Here is a 19,286-nt window from a genome sequence, read left to right as displayed (position 1 = left end):
CCTGCTGGTTTTGGTGTACATTTCCCTGATGACGAGTGATGTTGAGCATCTTTTCATGTACTGAGTGGCTATTTGTAGTGTTGTACCCAGATTTTAATATCGCCCCCTAAAACCAGAGATTAACCTGGGAGACCGAATCACGCATGCAAAAGCAAAGGGCTTTATTACGAATTTAGGGCCGGCCAGCCTAAACTCGGCCTCACAGACTTCAACAACACACTGGATCCACGTGGAGTGAGCCCCGAACAAAGGCAGGGTAGGGCTTTTATGAGTTTGGGAAGGGGGAGTTACAGGAAATACAGTGATCCAATCATTATTATACAATATTATCGACAGCAGGTTTAACCATTCACATTACCTACAGTTTTGTTACTTTTGGCGGGACCCAATCACAACATTTAGCGTATTGACCAATCACAGAGTGGGCCCAGGACCCTCACGTAGGGCGTGACTAGTCTTAGCCTCCATCTTTAGGCCCGCCCTTAGAACGTTACAAGGGTGGTCCCTTTTGCCTTGGGCAATGTGTGCCCTTCTATTGTCTCATGGAGTCAGTTTCAGACCTGCGTCCTTATAGTAGATCTTTGGAGAAACATCTATACTTTGCCCATTTTTAAATCAGGTCATTTTGTAGTTGTTGAGAGATATAATTTGTAAACATTTTCTCCAAAATCTGTGGATTGCCTTTTCACTCTGTTGATTATATCCTTTGAGGCACAGAAGTTTTTACCTTTGAAGAAGTCCAGTTTGTCTATTTTTTCCTTCATTGCCTCTGCTTTTGTTGTCGCAGCCAAAAAATTATCGTCAAATCCAGTGTTATGAAGCTCTTCTCTTGTTAAGGAGGAGATGGTAACAATGCCATCCTGCATTCATTTCCTAGGGCTGATTTATCACAGACCAGGCAGCTTAAACAAAAGAAATGTATTGTCTCACAGTTGTGGAGGCTGTAAGTCCATGATCAAGAGCTCAGAAGGGCTTGTTTCTCCTGAGGACTCTCTGCTTGGTTCGTAGATGCCGCTTTCTCACTATGTCCTCACATGGCCTTTTCTTCGTGTGCAAGCACTTCTGTAGTCTCTTCTTCAATAGGACACCAGTCCTTGTAAATTACGGCCCCACACTTAGGGCTTCATTTAACCTTAAAAACCTTCTGAAAGATCCTACTTCCAAAGTACAATCATATTTTGGTGTTAGAGCTTCAACCTCTGAATTTTGGGAGACTCAGTGCAACTCATAAGCACTGCTGCAGAATTCTACAAGACAATAAATGCAACTTTCAGCGCAGTGTTGGTACACAGTATGCAGTCAATTAATGCTGATTACAGCTATTACACCATCAAAAGTGTAATTGAAGGTGTATGTAAATGAGGCAAGAAGTTGGGTAGAACCCCAAAAGTTTTGGTCTTTTTAAAAATGTTTGAAACTCAACTCTGTGCTTCACTCTACCTATGTCAGTTTGTGCAACTCTCCTAGTCTCTCTGAACTAGTGTCTTCAGCTGTAAAATATAATAGCTGTGGCTCATTGCAGGCTTCTCTAGGGATTGGGCAATGGAGTACAGCAAAGGAATCATTTAAGGCACTGAGCGGGGCGCCTGGGTGGCTCAGTCGGTTAAGCGTCCAGCTTTGGCTCAGGTCATGATCTCACGGTTCGTGGGTTCGAGCCCCACTTCGGGTTCTGTGCTGACGGCTCAGAGCCTGGAGCCTGCTTCAGATTCCGTGTCTCCCTCTCTCTCTGACCCTCCCCTGCTCACACTATCTCTCTCTGTCTCTCAAAAATAAATAAAAAAAATTTAAAAAAAAAGACACTGAGCACACTGCCTGGCTCATAGGAACCCCTGAATAAATAGTAGCTACTATAGCACCTGAGATAGGACATACTATGACACATAAGTGCTGTAAAGCAACTTGTAATCAAAAATCTAAAGGCCAACTTAAAGGACAAATTTCTAGCCATATCATTTATCTATTTTTCAGAGATAAGCCGCTTCAATATTTAGACCTTTGAGTAACCATCACGATGAGACAAACATGATCCGTTAAAAGTTACAGTCTCCAGAAGGTAAAAAACAACCAACTGTTCAGAAGAGGCACAATTACTTATGATTTTAAAAATGAACACCATTTTATCCTGTGGATTTTCAAATAGACCATGTAGCAGCAGGTTATCCATTTTCTTCTGCTGCCTGGATGATTACAGCTCCCAGGATTCCCATCCTTCCCCCCTGACTTATATTCTATGAGCTTCTTTCCGTTGAATTCCCTTGTTTGTCCAATTTGGGCAAAGTACACTTCTCTTTCTTGGGATTAAAGATCTTATTTGATCCAAACATCCCCACGGGGCACACACATCGCCCTGCCTCTGTACTAGGCACTGTCCTGGGTACCTGACAGGTGTTAACAGTTTTAATCCTCACAGGGATCACATAAAGGAGATACAAGCCACATCCCATTTTACAGATGAGGGACAGAGAGTTTAAAAATTACCAAAGTTCACTCAGCTACAAGTGACAGACACAACAGGACAGTATTCCCATGACCTTAACCACTGCTTTTCCACAGTAAAAACAAAAAGCAGTGCCATCGGGCTCCTTCTGACAACATCCCTCAGCCCAAGGTCAACTATCATGACACAGAATGTTTAGAATAAGCTATCTTTGAGGGGGCAGCACCATGATGTGGCCCAGTTGTGTGGCTGTGTACAAGTCCAATCATCCAGGGATATCTCAAGATGTCCAAGGAAATGAAAGGATTTCCTACCTTCTGTGCATTTCTAATTAAATCCTGTTTCCTGTTGCCAAGAACTTGAAGATATCAAACCACCAAGTGTTTTGAATTATATGTCCCAACAAATATCAGGGAGTCAATAGTAGAGTGAATATAAGCACAGGTCAGCCTCGTTAAAAATCCCAACCCTGCTATTTCTAGTAACGAACTATAGAAATAATCACTGAAAGTATAGTCTTTCCAATCCTGCTATTTTTTAACTGTGGGATCTGCAGACAGTTATTTAAGTTGCTTAAGTTTCCTGACCTATAAAATGGGTGAAATGATATTTCCTTATAGGGTTGATGTGATAAGTAAATGAGATTTTTTTAAATAAGCCTAGTTGTTGACAAATAACATGTGCCCAAGGCACTGTTGTGTTGTTACCTGAGGTGCCATGATCCAATGGTGTCAGTTAAATACAGAACCATTGCTTAAATGACTCAAAAGCTTGGTGATAGGACTCACATTGTTTAAAGGCTGAGGGAAAGAACAGATTCCTGAATGGATATCTTCCACACCTCTCCTTAAAGGTGATTGAAGGAAGCGTTTGTTAAGTCCGTCCATAATCGTCCCCAGAAAATTATCTTTGGTTGGTTTAACCACATGGACAGTTGGGCAAACCATGCTTTTCTTGCATGGTAGCAGGAAAATTCTAAAGCTAGTGTAGCAAACAGTCACTTTGGACATATAAAAAGTAAAATAAAGCTCAGCAAATGCATGAATAAAAGGTCCGATTTTGGAAGGTGAACTTTTCCCAGAAGTAGCTAACTGCAGAGTGTACGTTTGAATGAGGTGAGTCATTTCATAGGGATGTTAAATGAAAGCAGGTGCAGATGGAGTCGTTTATCAAACTAAAGACTTTGGTTTTATGATTACTCCCCCGCTCTTCCTCCTGACAATCACTGGCCTGGTGGTGATAATAAAACCTTACTGAGCACCTGGGTGGCTCGGTTGGTGAAGCATCCGACTCCAGATTTCGGCTCAGGGCATCATCTCAGGATTGTGAGATGGAGCCCACACGTCAGGTTCTGACAGCAAAGAGCCTGCTTGGGATTCTTTCTCTACCTCTTCCCTGCTCATGCTCTCTCTCTCAAAATAAATAAACAAACAATAAAAAACCCTTACCCTTTGTAAGATGTAACAAAATAATCATTGTCTTACATTTATTTTATTACCAAAGGGCATGCTTCCAGCATAGCACTTAGGTAATGCCACTAAATTGAACAGGCACCTAGAAGACAGCAGCCTAGTACATGTAACTAGATCCCAAGAATGAAGTAGACAAGTGGAGCAGGTGGAACCCACACACACTGCTGGTGAGAATGTAAAATGCCACAACCATTGGAGGAGTTGGTAGTTCTTCAAAAGGTTTAACACAGAGTTACCATATGATCAGCAGTTCTACTTCTAGGCATCATTCCAAGAAAAACAAAAACATATATCCATGTCCCCCCTCAAAAATTACACGTGAATGTTCACTGCATCATTATTCATAATAGCCCAAAATTAAAAATGGCCCAAATTTCCATAAACTGACACCCAGATAAACAAAATATGGTATGTCCACACAAGAGAATATCATTCAACAATAAAAAGGAATTAATTACATGCTACAACATAGATAAGCCTTGAAAGCATTATGAAGACAAACAGAAAAGACCACATATTGTATGATTATATATATATATGTGAGAAGTCCAGAATAAGCAAATACATAAAAATTGAAAGTTGATTAGGGGATGCCTAGGGCAGAGTTGGGGGAAGGATGGAGAGTGGGGAGTGCCTACTAAGGGGTAATGACTTTCTTTTTAAGGTGATGAAACTGTTCTAAGCTTAGATTGTGATGATGGCTGCCCAAGTCCAAGAACATACTAAACCACTGAATTGTACACTTTAAGTGGATGAATTTTGTGGTATCTGAATTGTATCTCAATAAAGATGTTAAAAATGAAAGAATTACGCAGACAGTTTGGCTGAAGCTACACAGGGAAAGATTATTCTAAAAGTAGCCACAGGAAGAATCACGGATAGGATATTCTAGCCCAATAAACTCCAGAGCAGTGGTTCACAACCAAGAGCGACTCTGCCCCCCAGGAGACATTTGGCAAATGCCTGCAGACAGCTGTGGTTGTAACAGAGAAATCCTACTGGCACCGGATGAGTGGAGGCCAAGCATGCAGCTGAATCATCCAGCCCCAAATGTCAACAGTTCTAAAGCCGAGAAACTCTGGTTGGAGAGTTAGGTGAGTAGTCATGTCTACTTCACAGGGTTGTTTCTTGCACCCCCAACCCCACCCCTACCTCTGACCAAAAGAGTCTGGGTTAAGTAGGGTAAGAAGTTGTCATCCGCCAGCATCATTTATACTGAGAATTTCAGTCTTACATAGTGGATATAGTCTGATTCTTAGAGTTACTTACCCCCCAGGATGTGGTTGGGTGGAAATTCACTGACATTTGATCAATTTCCAAGAGCTGGTAGTTTGGAAATAAATAACACCTAGCGTATCATTAATTTGTTTCTACAGGCATGTCCCGTGTTTAATGTATCTTTCAAAAACTCTCAGGGATCAAGAAAGAAAGTTACTTGTCATTTATTTCTAAAGACTGGAAAGTAAATTCATCTTAATTTATAAACAATCAAAATTCATTATTTGTGTGTTATTTCTGAATCTAATTTCAAAGGATCATAAAATATTCACAAAGTGGAGGAGAGGATTTTTATTCATTATCTAGCCTACAAATAAAGTTTGTAGATTTATTTATTTGATGGGAAATCTATCCAGAAACTAATAAAAACACATGGCAGCTAGCAGGCTTCTTCCAGGATTTCCAGAAATTCTTTATGATCAGCCACATTTAGAGACAAGCTAAGCAGCGAAACAATCAAGCAAATTAGAGGCAAGGAATTGGGAAAAGGGATATGTTGATGCAAGATTGGGCACAGAGCAGGCACAATGCAGATAATTCTCCTGGAACCTGGGCACATGAACTTGGGCTCAGTTTGCCTGTCATATGTAAACAAGTTGCCAGGGGTGTCAGGAGATTTGGTTCATTCACTCCTGAGACTTTTGGATCTCGTTTTCTTTATGTATAAAATAAAAATATTTGGAGTAAGTTAGTGATTCCCTCAATTTGTGGAGCTTATTAAATAAGTCTGGATTCCTAGGCTGAATTTCTAAGAAGTTTGAGTCCTTAGGTCTGGAATCAAGCCCAGGCACCCAGGCTTCAAGTCAGGGATGATTATCCTGTGTGTCCTCGTTTGGTAATAACTGGGAAGAGTTTTCATGTTGTTTCCTGGGTGCTTTGCCTACACAGAGATCCAGGGCTTAGTATGATGTGGCATTGATTGCCCCTCTGCACTCTTTGTCCATGTTAATCACGAAGTAAAAAGAAAGAAAGAGAGAAAGAAATCTGCCAGGGAAGATGAGAGCCTGGCAAGAAGGGTGCTAAGGGGAGGGAGGATTTGAGAGGGCTGGACGGTGTTGCTATGGCAACCCCATCCTTTCCCAGCATGTGTTCTGAAAGCCTGCCTGGGCTGTGCTGGGGGAACGCACATCGCTCCTGTTGTCAATTTGGAGATGAGGACTCTTAGAGAGGACAAGATAATTAAAAGTCACATCTGAACATTAACAAGCAGCAGCATTTCTCAGTCATCTTAAGTGTCTGGGTGTCTGGTTCAGGTGAATTGCAGGTAAACCAAATGGAGCACTGGTCTCCATTTCTGATGTTTTGTTGTTTTCAGAGACCTCCCTGACTTTGTGACTTTCATGCTTCTTCCCGCTCCAAGCCCCCACCCTGTGAAGTTCATTGTATCTTTATTTGGAAGAACAACAAAAATGTCACAAGTTTGATTGATTCGAGGGAAGTAGGTTACTTAACCTCTTCGAGGGCCCCAAGAGGTGAACTTGGCTTTAATCCTAAGTCAGTTCTTCTGCATCGTTTTCTTTCTCTCCATGCTGCTTGTCAGATGGTGTGAGTGATAAGGAGGGAGGCGGTCAGCTGTGTAATACCAAGTATGGGCAATGAATGTCCATGGGAGAGCCTGACCGATTTAGAGTTTGCTTTCTTGCTGATAGCTAAACAATCTGAGTTGATAGGCTGGAGGATTGTCCGGAATGTGAAATGTAGTCACAGCTTTCCTACTAACCCATAAAGTCTAGTATTTTTGGATCTTCTGTATGCTGCCCTCACCATTTCCATGAATTATCTGTTTGGTCCTCAGGGCAACCCTATAATGTAGTTTCTATTATCCCATTTTACAGAGGGGAAAATTGACACTTGGAGGGTTTCTATCACTTGCATGAGATCTCACTGCTGGCCTAGTGGTAGTACAGATGCAGACATCTGCCTGTCAAAGCCTGTGTTCTTAACCAATGCTGTCTCCTACTTAGCTACATGACATTTCTTACATCTGCATGGAAAGATTGGGTTAGGGCATTTTTTAATAGGTGTCACTTGAAATACATTAGGGCAATGCCAAGTGATGTAAATTGAACAAAAAAGATGTTTACGGTACTTCTTAAAGCCTATGTATTATGCTACTATGTGATGACAGAACATTAACCCATTTCCCACATTCATTTGACCTTGGAGCATACATTCCTCTCACTTTGCAAGATTATTATCTTGCAAACCCACTTTAGTTAACACAAGCATTTGAGAATTTTTAACAGCCCCACTAGGATTAAAGCAAAGGTTTTTTTTCTCCCTCACTTGCTAATTCTTGCTATGTTTTTAATCTGCAAACTTTCTCTGTCTTGCCCACCCCACCTTTTTATCTTCCGACAACTCTATTTAGGTATAATATATCTATAATAAGCTGAAGACATCAAATGTGTACTTTGGATGAGTTTTGTCAGACACATACAGCCATGAAAGTGCCACTACAATCAAGATACCAAACACTGCCATTCTTGGTATCCCTCTGAAGTCCAAATCCCCTGAGACCCTATATCCAGGCAAGCACATGTCCTTCCAGTTGTAAAGTGAGGGGTGCTTGGGTGGCTCAGGCAGTTAGGCATCCAACTTTGGCTCAGGTCACGACCTCAAGGTTCATGAGTTTGAGCCCCACATGGGGCTCTGTGCTGACAGCTCAGAGCCTGTGTCTCCCTCTCTCTCTGCCCCTCCCCTGCTCATGCTCTGTCTCTCTCTTTCCTTCTCTCTCTCTCAGAAATAAACATTTAAAATTAAAAAAAAAATTTAAAGTGAATATTCCAACTTCTGACCAAATTGAAGATTCTTCCTGGGAATGGTGAAATGTCACATGACTTCTCAGTCATTTCAGCAGCTGGGTAAGGAACTTTCTTTATCAAATTAACTTCCAAGCCTTTTTTTTTCCTTTCAGTTTCACTAATCCAAAGTGATGTGCCACCCAGACATGGAATTAGGCATGTTCATGAAGTTGATATGGGAACCCTCATTCTGCACATCTTTGTGACAGAAAATCCAACAGTGCCCTAACCATCAGAAGAGAAAGAAAAGGTTTTCATGTGTGTTTGTGGGAAGTGGGGAATGGTCTTTGTCACTTGAAATAGTGAGGCAGGGGCATCTGGGTGGTTCAGTTGGTCAAGTGCCAGGCTTTTCGTTTCAGTTCAGGTCATGATCTCACAGTTCATGGGTTCGATCTCAACATCAGGCACTGTGCTGACAGTGCAGAGCCTACTTGGGATTCTCTCTCTCTCTCTCTCTCTCTCCATTCACCTGCTCTCTCTTTCTCTCTCAAAATAAATAAATAAACTTAAAAAAAAGAAATAGTGTGGCAATAGGAGGTAGTTCCCTGAGTTCTTCAGAAGGATGGTTAGCATTTCACAAACATCGACATGGAAGGAATTCATTGCGTGCTTTCTTTCTTCAAGAGAAACAAGAAGCTGAGGATCTGTGCTATTTCAATGCACTGTGTGGCCTGGAGAATATTCCTTAATTAATTCAAGAATTACCTATGAAGCTTCTATTGTGGGTTCAGCACTTTGCTAGATCCTTGGGAGACATTTAAAAAATCTAGCATGAGCTATCAAGGAGTTAAGAATCAAACATCTTCATATCATTAATCTTCATTTGAGCGTTTTAGTTCCTAGCTTTGGAGTGAGGAAAGAACAAATGGGAGGCTTCATGTATCAAGTTGTCTTTTGTGACAACATTGAATGTTTAGAGATTGTTTATAGCAATATCACTTAAATTTCTCCTCTAGGAAGTTGGGGGAAAAAACATGGGTCCCATAGAAAATGACAGTGTTAAAATCATGTCAACTATTTCCACAGCCTTCAGCACGGATTAATTTAATTCATCCCCCAGATAACCTGGTCAAGTAGGTAATGCAAATGTTACAATTCTCATCTGGTAGACATTTTAGAAAGGTCCCTGAAAGGAGGGAGGGAATGATCCTTCTTTCTGTGGGTTGCAGGATAGCACTTTATGGCACTCCAGTACTCGCAGATGGCTGTGATTGCTACAAGACAGTGATAAATGATATGGCTTGCCCAAGATCACACAACATGTTATTGCTAGAGGAAGGCAGGCATTCGCCATTGGAAATGAGGCAAAACACTGATAAGAGTTGGCTGCCCTGGGCTGGAATGAACTTTAGGCATCCAAAGGACAAGGTGTGAGGTTCCGGGGGGGGAGGGGCTTGAACCAATGTGAGAGAGGAGAATTCCACATCCACAGCAACGCGAATCTGATGTGGAGCTGACCTAGGATGGCTGACCGTGCCCCTCCCACCTGCTTTGCAGAGTCCTCAGAGAGTTCCTAGAGAGAGAGCTGGACATCTTTGCTGCCGCATTTGGCTCCCAGGCTGGACAGAAGTCAGCCACTCTTTAGCATTCGACTTGTAGTCAGAGCATTGCCAACCAGAGCCCTTGATCAGAGTCAAGAGAAATTCAGAGGGGGTGAATGTGCCATGAGTTATCAAAGGCACTGAGGAAAGTTCCTCTTCAGAATTCTAATCCCACACAATTCTACTTAACCGTCTTCATTAAATGATTCCCAGTGTATTTATGCACTCACAGATTGACTCTTTTGTTTATTCTTTCCTTGAATATCATCATTTTTAAATTCCCAAATAGACATCACAAATAAAACCACAACCCTACTTGAATGTAACAAGTTGCCTAATATTGCTTCATATTAGCAACCAATAAAAAACCAAATTTTTGCAATAAGTTTTGGTTTCCAAATAGTGTTCTTGAAATGATGAAGATACCTATACATATTCTAAATACAAACTCTGTGGAAATTTAAAAATACACATTTTATCTGGGATTTTTTCAGATGTAAGCTATATATCCCTCCTTACTGTCTCTTTCACCTTCAACATTAGATTTCTATCATTTTTATTCTTTGTTTTATCTCCACACTTAAAAAAATCTTAAGCCTTTAGCTATGGTGTGGTTAGTGCTCCTAATCCATTGTAGTTAATAGGAGGAATGTTGGTCTAAATTCAGAAACCTTGGCAGTAAATGACTTCAAAAGAAGCCAACCAGTGAGCTGTTAGAATATCTTCTCCCATTAGAAGCATGTTCCTAATCAAATTACCTTACATTTATCAATTTGTTCTCTTTACGGAACAGTTCCTCGTATTTTCCCACAAATGATGCTGAGCTGACTAGCATTGAATTTGTTACTCCAGTTTATATGCTGGCTTTAAATAATGCTATTTAAAAATTTCCAGACCTTGAGTGTTTAATCTGCTATGGGATACTTTTCGTTATTTGGAATCAGGGTCCCAAAGACTGTGTTTTATTTACCATCTTTGGCAACCTTGTCCAGCGGAGTGCCTGAGGCAGAGCTGGTGCTCAATGAGCGCTTATGTTCCTTGTTGCCTCCTTGATTGATTGTTACAGAGGTCAATTTGCTACATGTCTGTTAGAGTGGTCCTTGGCTTTCAAAATATCTCCCAGGGGGGCGCCTGGGTGGCTCAGTTGGTTAAGTGTCCGGCTTCGGCTCAGGTCATGATCTCACGGTTCATGGGTTCGAGCCCCACGTCAGGCTCTGTGCTGACAGCTAGCTCAGAGCCTGGAGCTTGTTTCAGATTCTGTGTCTCCCTCTCTCTCTGACCCTCCCCTGCTTGTGCTATCTCTCTCTGTCTCTCAAAAATACATAAAAAACAGGAAAAAAATTTATATAAAAAAACCCCACAAAATATCTCCCAGGTTTTCCTCCACTCCTGTAACTCCAATAGTCATGTCTCAGTTCCCCTGTAGTAGAAAGAAAGGGACTTGTATGAAGGGACGGTAAAGACAACAATGGTCTTTACATGTAGAATATGATTTTAGCCTCCTGGTGGGACTTTGAGACAAATCCCTTCATTCCCTGTTTACAGATGAGGAAACCACAGACAGCTGAGGGGACTCGTCTTTTCTGACTCAAATAGGAAGTGGTAGAATTAGAATTAGTATCCCCAGTTTCTTCTGCCTCCTCCTCTCCTGCTCCTCCTCCCCCCTCCTCCTTCACTTCCTCTCCCTCCTCCTGCTCCCTCTCCTTGCCCTCCTCCTCCACCTCTTCCTTCCCCTTCCCCTTCTTCTTTTTCTTCCTCTCATTCTCCTTCCCAATTTCTTTATCTAGATCTACCAGACTTCTCTCCTGAACTCTATACGTTGTAGATTGTTTACTGTATATCCCACCTCTACCCCAGCATCTTTAGACTCTTCCTCTCTACCTTCCACTTCTGTCCAACAGCCACATTGCCTTTTTTGCCAGTTATGGGATTCCCTCTCCACTTGGTCATGGGGAACACAACCCTGGCCTTAAGGAAATTCCAAGCTAAAAGAAAACCATGTCTGCTATGCACAAGAAATTAAAGTATGATTCAAGATGTAAATTGTCATTGAAGACAATAATTTGAGACTGACCACAAGAACATGTGTGATAATTGTCTGTTGAATGGACCATTCATGCTATGTGGGATGGTCAAGGAAAGAAATTTGCAGGAGCAAAACTGAGCCAGGCCGTGGAGGATGGCAAGTCCCAGATTGGGAAAGAAAGATGTCAGGGACATGCCATTCAGGGGAAATAGCAGGAGGAAGCATATAGGGCCCACATGAACATGGTGGGTTCAAAGGTAGGGACTTGTTTCTAAAAAGCTTCTGGGTCTCGCCACGATGATAAGTTCTTTGGAAGAATACACTTAAAGACCATTGAGGTTGTGAGGACAACATTCTGTTTCATTCTTTTCATTACTCCATTCCACGTTGTTTAGAACATTGCTTTTGCATCACAGAAGACAGATAAATTTAGAACCTATGATTTAAGCATTGACCAGAAGCTCTGGTTCTAGAGGAATGTACTTCTATTAACTCTATAATAATTATTATTGTTCCCAATTATCTATATTTTCAGCTTTGCCTCTGTGTTTTTTGTTTTAGCAGTTACTGAGTTGTATACACCAAAGTCAAGTTCTTCTGTCCTTTTGTAATAAAGTCAGCTGCAGCCTGAATATTCTGACTGTAACTCTGACCTGACTTCATTTTCAAGACTGTCAAAAGTAATTAGGGACAGAGAGATTTTCCTGTCCAGCATCTGAAAGTGCAAAGACACCAAGAAGGAGCCTCAAGTGTCATTAACATCACCTTTCTGCCTGCTTTTTATATCACCCTGGAAAATAGTCGATTTCACGGCCAGCAAGGTTTATTATTGGAACTGTCCTTCTCTCCCGAGAGTTTCAGATTTTCCCCTCTCTGAAGAAACAGGAAATGGGTTCCCACCTTTGGAAGATAGCATGGATTTTTTTGGGTCACATTGACCTACCTTCGATGCTTGTATGACATTGGGAAACTTGTGTAACCTTCCCTGCCTCAGTTTCCTCATTAGAGATTACCTCTAGAGATTCTGTGAAGATTCCATGGAATAATCTGAAAGGCAACTTGCAAAGTAATCAGCATAATGAAGTACTCATTAACATCAGCTGTTGGTATCTGCAGATGTAGCAGTGGAAAACTTTGAACTCATATATTTTCAAATAAAATAGATTTTTCCTTTAATGGAACATATAGAAATCTTATTCTAGAAAGACTTTCCTTCTCCCAGAAAAAAAACATGACCAAGAAGAGCCGTATTTTTGGAGAGGTAGAGGTGAGACACAGACTCTCAGAAAAGTGAAGAGGGGTATATGTTACTTTCAGGATCTTTCATTCAGTAATAACCAAAGTCACAGTTTAAAATTTTTGTAATGATTTAAATCTTACAGAGAGGTTGCAAGAACACACCCATATATCCAATGGGTAAGGGAAAAAGATGAAGGGGGAGGCTGAGAACAAAGACCATATTTCATGAATATACAGCTTTACCAAGGGCTTCCTTTCTCACCATCCTCTTCCATTAGTGCAGAAAGAACACTGTATTTTCAGGACACTTGATGCTCATGGGACCAGCAATGCATGCTTAGTTAAGTATTGCCTCTCAACTGCAAGATAATCCAGCTTCTCATGATTTAAGGGGGACTTCACATTAAGCACGACTTTGTTGTTCTTGTTGTTACAAAGGACTTAATAACAAAGCTATTCATCACTGTAAAACCTAACAAGCTGGGCGAAGTCTAAGGCTGCCTCCATCAACTGTGATATTTTTTGTCATTCCATTTTTAGAAAAAAGAACCCAGTGACAAGAAGAAAGCTGAAATTATTCTGAATGGCATTGGGTTTTGGAGACTCCTCCTCTGAGAGATGTGATGTCTGGTGGACCTATGTAATTAAACACAAAGGATACATCTGGTTATTCATGTAAGCCTATATAAAGTAACCTGTTAAAATGGAACCATGCTGTGTAGAAAGAAGCTTTTCAGTTTTAGGAGGAAGCAGCCTTAGGAGAGACACAAAACAGTGTAAAAAGTGGTTGTGATGGGGACATTGGCCAAGACTGGCAGGTGCCAGTCATCAGGACCTGCTGATGGTCACCAGGGTTACAAAGAAAGCTCAGGACGAAGAAATCCTAGTGTCTTATTTAGGTTCAGAGAGAACAATTGTCCTGATGAAGGTAAGTGTGAACTAACCTATTCACAGGCCCTTATATTTTTCCTGCCCCATAATTTTACTTTGTTCCTGAACCAAGGGATCCTTGAAAGCTAAAGGTACAGTCCCAGTTTGGGAGCCTTCACCGTAACGGGTCTGGGGTGACTTTTTTCTTGCCTAGAACACTTTGAAAACGTTGTCCCCCAGAGGAGTCCTGTCTTCCTTTTGGGATGATCTGAAGCCAGTTAAGAGTTCTTTGTTTCTGTACTGGATTAAACACCACCCCTCACAAATGGGGTAGGATAGTCATATATACACTATCACTTTTTGTGACCACCAGATCTTCCTCAATCTGCTGAGGGAATTGGAAGGAGCCTCTGCCCTGATGACAGAAACAAAACTAAGACCACATTTATGGGAGCTACAGTAGGGTCAATCACACACACACACACACACACACACACACACACACACACACACACACCTTTTAATCTTTTAATTTTGAATTCTCTAAATTTGCATTTAGAAACCAAAATTGTCACTACAGACTTACTAAATCAGAAACTACACTGTGAGACCCAGATTCTAATGCACACTAATGTACACTAATGTTGGGTAATCACTATATTAAACAAAGTTTGAATGATAGGAGCCAGTCCCCAAACATATTTGCTTTTAGTAACCCGGAAAATTAAAGTCATGTTGGGAGGGCACCTGGGTATCTCAGTTGGCTAAGTGACCAACTCCATTTGAGCTCAGGTCATAATCTCATGGTTCATAAGTTGGAGCCCCACATCAGGCTCCCCACGGACACTGCAGACCTGTTTAGGATTCTCTTTGATTCTCTACGCCTCTCCTGCACACTCTCTCAAAATAAATAAACTTAAAAAAAAAGCCATGTTGGCATTATAGCTAGCAGTTGTGCCTTGGACAATGAAAACTCAAACGTTTATTTTCATGTAGAAATATGAATCATTTTCATGTAAGTGACTTTCAAGAAAAAAAAGTTATAACCTGAGAAGTCTACATTAATCCTTTTTTAAAGTCCTCCATGGACTTTTAAGTCTTCCTAATCTAAACTGAGATTTCAAATCTTGCACAGAGTAGAACTATGGGTTCCTGTGCACTTGCAAGCCTTTCTGTGAATCCAAGGATAGCCTATCCTTGACGTGTAGCATACTTGGTTTGTTCCATTAGCATAGCAGAGCAAAGAAGCTATATAATGCTGAAGGCTTTAAGGGGCTCAAAGAAAGAAGGAATTGCGCTCATATTCGAAGGCGAAAGGTCCATTCTTTTAATAGCTACTAGTACTGGAGTGTTTCTTACTTGGGAAATTACCAAAAGCAGCTTTGCTTTTAGTGGCTGAGATCCTGGGGAAAAAGAGGATCTCAATGAGGCAGGACTACAAAATACCACCAAAAAGGATAGGAGACCACAGGAGAAATTCATGGTATGACTGAAAGGGAGAAAAGAAGACAGAAATAAATAGAGAAGGGTCGGAGAGAGAGAAAACACCAACATTGAGTGATGTTGGAGCTTGCCACGAGGAAGGGGCTAGTAGAGAGAGCTCTGTAGTTAGGTGGCTGGATGAAATTTCAAGATTCCTGGTATTATATTGACAACTTCTGTGTTACTGCGCTAAAAATGCTCCTTCTCTGCCCCTACCCTACCCATAAAACAATTTTTACATCGATATTTTGTGTTTTGTGTGTGGAAAACAAAGTCAAAGGACTGGCTGGATGTCTAGGTTTATGCAGTAAGGAAACAGGAGTCAGGAAACTGAGGTCATGGTGAGAACAAAGGTGCCACGAATGTATCCAGAACTCTTGGGAAAGATCTAAAACTTCCATGGAGTGTTGAACAGAGTTTGGGCTCTAGAACAAAGAGACCTCAGTGGGTGGCAGGTCTTCATTTTGTAGTGATGTTGGTTCATATCCATCATTCCAGGAAACAATTCCACATTGCCAAGTGCAGGGATAATTTGTGAATATCGTCTTCCTCAAGTGCTGGAATATGATGAAAAAGCTAATGAAAAGGATAGTCTTATCTCCAGACCAGTGAGAACTTTCTACAATGATGGAAATGTTCTTTATCTGCACTGTCCAATTCAATAATCACATGTAGCTACTGCACATTTGAAATGTGGCCAGTAAGGGGTGCCAGGGTGGCTCAGTCAGTTGAACATCCAGCTCTTGCTTTCAGCTCAGGTCATGATCTCACCAGTTGGTAGGTTCGAGTCCTGCATTGCACTCTGCACTGACAGTGCAGGAGCCTACTGGGATTCTCTCTCTCTCCCTCTCTCTCAGCCTCTCTCCCCTCAAAATAAATAAATAAACTTAAAAAAATGAAATGTGGCAGAGAAGACTAGGGGAGACGATTTTTAATTTAATTTAAAGACACTTAAATGCAAAGATTCCCATGTGGCCACCATATTGGACAACACAGGTGGAGAAAGATCAGTACTTTGGTCTGAAGGCTGTCTCATCAATGGGGTGAGTGATAGGAGTCAGGAGTGAACATTAGGGAGGGGTAGGGTCTCTGCTGACCCAGAGACCGCATGCACCATCCAAGAGGCAGTAACTCCTAGCTCCAACAATTTTTTTGCTATGGAGAAATGTGGGCCTAGGTTGACAGATACTCCAATTATTTAAGAGACACTAGAATTATAAATTTTATGTAATGTCTCCCAATCTTTAAGTGCTGACAACTCATTCTAAATTATTACATGTCAGTGCCCGAGGCAAATAAGACACAATGAGAAAGTATAGCCTAGCACTTAGGATCCCAGACTTCAGAGACCTTCTGGGTTTGATTCCTGAGTCCTCCATTTTCTCCCTGGGTGATTGTGGCCAAGTGGGTTAACCTCTCTGTTCAGTTCCCTCAATTGTAAAACGGGAAGACAATAATTTCTACCCCTCAAGGTTGTGGTAAATATGGAATTTATTAATTTTATTAATATTATACATTAATATGTATAAACCATTTAGAGGCATACAGCAGGTGTAATATAGGTATTGGCTACTGTTACTGAGCCTATGGGCTGGTTTTGATCCATGGGGGCACTTCGTAACATCTGATATAGAGGCTTTGGATTCTGTTTAATAATTAATTTATTTTTTAAGAGAAAAAGAGTGTGCACATGCATGTGAATGAGAGAGGGGCAGAGAGAGAGGGAGAGAGAATCCCATTCAGGTTCCATCCTGTCAGTGCAGAGTCTAATGCAAGACTTGATCTCACCAACTTTGAGATCATACCCTGAGCCAAAATCAAGACTCAGACATTTAACTGACTGAGCCATCCAGTCAGTTAATCCAAAAGCCCTGGATTTTTTTAAAGTTTATTTATTTATTTTGTTTTTTATTTTATTTTTTTTATTTTTTTATAGTTTATTGTCAAGCTGGTTTCCATATAACACCCAGTGCTTTTCCCCACAAGTGCCCTCCTGCAGGACCATCACCCCTCTTACCCTTTCCCCATCCTCCTTCAGCCCTCAGTTTGTTTTTAGTATTCAAGAGTCTCTCATGATTTGCCTCCCTCCCTCTCCCTTACTCTTTTTCCCCCCTTCCTATCCCCATGGTCCTCTGTTAAGTTTCTCCTGTTAGACCTATGAGTGCAAACATATGGTATCTGTCCTTCTTTGCCTGACTTATTTCGTTTAGCATGACACCCTCAAGGTCCATTCACTTTCCTAAAAATGGCCAGATTTCATTCTTTCTCATTGCCATGTAGTACTCCATTGTATATATAAACCACATCTTCTTGATCCATTCATCAGTTGATGGACATTTAGGCTCTTTTCATGATTTGGCTATTGTTGAAAGTGCTGCTATGAACATTGGGGTACATGTGCCCCTATGCATCAGAACTGCATCCCATGGGTAAATCCCCAGCAGTGCTATTACTGCGTCATAAGGGTGTTCTATTGATAATTTTTTGAGGAACCTCCACACTGTTTTCCAGGGTGGCTGTACCAGTTTACATTTCCATATTTATTTATTTTGAAAGAGAGAGAGAGAGAGAGCATGAACATGAGCAGGGGAGAGGCAGAGAGAGATGGGGAGAGAGAATCCCAAGCAGGCTACATGCTCAGCACAGAGCCTGGCTCAGGGCCCAAACTACGAACCATGAAATCATGACCCAAACTAACATCAAGAGTCTGATGCTTTACTGATGAACCACTCAGATTCCCCTAGGAGCTTTGGATTTTTATTCTGTAATACCCTTGGCTGCCCTGGACATATAGTCCTCCTGCCTAGTGTCCTGGCCAGGAGTAAAGAGGTTGGAAATCTGGTTAGGAACCACTTGTAGCTAGATCCTGATCCCATTCACTACTCAGACCTCCCGGGTCCTGACCCTGCTGACTATTTGCTCAGTATCAGAGCACAGACACCAATGTTTACTGCTTCAGAACTTGAGTTTCTGTCCTCAGTTTTCATTTTCTTTTTTTAAATGTTTATTATTTTGAAAGAGAGGGAGAGAGAGAGAGAGCACCTGCGCGTGCATGCAGGGGAAGGGCAGAGATAGAAAGAATCCCAAGCAAGCTCCACATGGTCAACCCAGAGCCCCATGTGGAGTTCAGTCCCAGAACCATGAGATCATGACCTGAGCTGAAATCAAGAGTCGGATGCCCAACCAAGTGAACCACCCAGACGCCCCATGCCCACAGTTTCTTAGTGACATATCCTCTACTCTGTGTCAGTTCACACATTTCCCCTGCTCTACCATGTTGCTTTCCCAGACTGGAACTTGACTTCTTGGATGGGTTGTTCAGGTCTCATGTCCATGTCCCCTCTGCCCTTAGATCCTTCCTTGTTGACCTTTCCCAGACCTCATCTGTCTAAGCCATGACTAAAGCAAGAGTTAAGTTGTTAAGAAGATACGTGCTCACTCTCTGGGTTTCTTTAATTCCATAATTTAGAAACTGTCTCATCCCAGGTTGGAAAATGTCATCAACTCCCCAGTGTTTTCAACACAATAAGGACAACCCCTTTGCTATCTACACACACACACACACACACACACACACACACACACACACACACCCTGCTATACAAACATCAAGGAAAATGGGATAGCCACAAAATGAGTTTAGTGAAGACAAAGAATATATTAATTATTGTATATTATTATTATATAGGATAGGATATACATATACACATAAGTATTATATATGTGTGTGTATGTATATATCATAAATACCAAAAATATTCAGGAGGAAAAGCTAAACAAGAAAAGCAGAAAGAGAGATCTGTAGCTTTAGTATCTAAAGAATTAACAACTAAATTCATATATACAGTACCAAGATCGTGAACTCTAAAAATAGAACTTTGGGAGTATACTATTCCATCAATTATTGGGTACTCCAGATTATGAGCAGAACTGGTGAAGACAAAAGGTAAAAGAATGAGACCATACATCATCACGTTTATATTTCACTTTGCGGGCTATAAAGTGGTGAGTGCACCCCTCATCAAATCATAGCCTGTATTTTCACATGGGTCTATTCAGTCAGACTATTTGCTCTTTGAACACAAGAACCTTGTCTCACCGAGTTCAGTCTCCAAGCCAAGCATGTAGTATAGGACC

This window comes from Suricata suricatta, chromosome 12, assembly GCF_006229205.1.
Source record: "Suricata suricatta isolate VVHF042 chromosome 12, meerkat_22Aug2017_6uvM2_HiC, whole genome shotgun sequence".
Taxonomy (NCBI): domain Eukaryota; kingdom Metazoa; phylum Chordata; class Mammalia; order Carnivora; family Herpestidae; genus Suricata; species Suricata suricatta.
The sequence above is the reverse complement of the archived record's forward strand: the minus strand, read 5'-3'. Positions refer to the sequence as shown.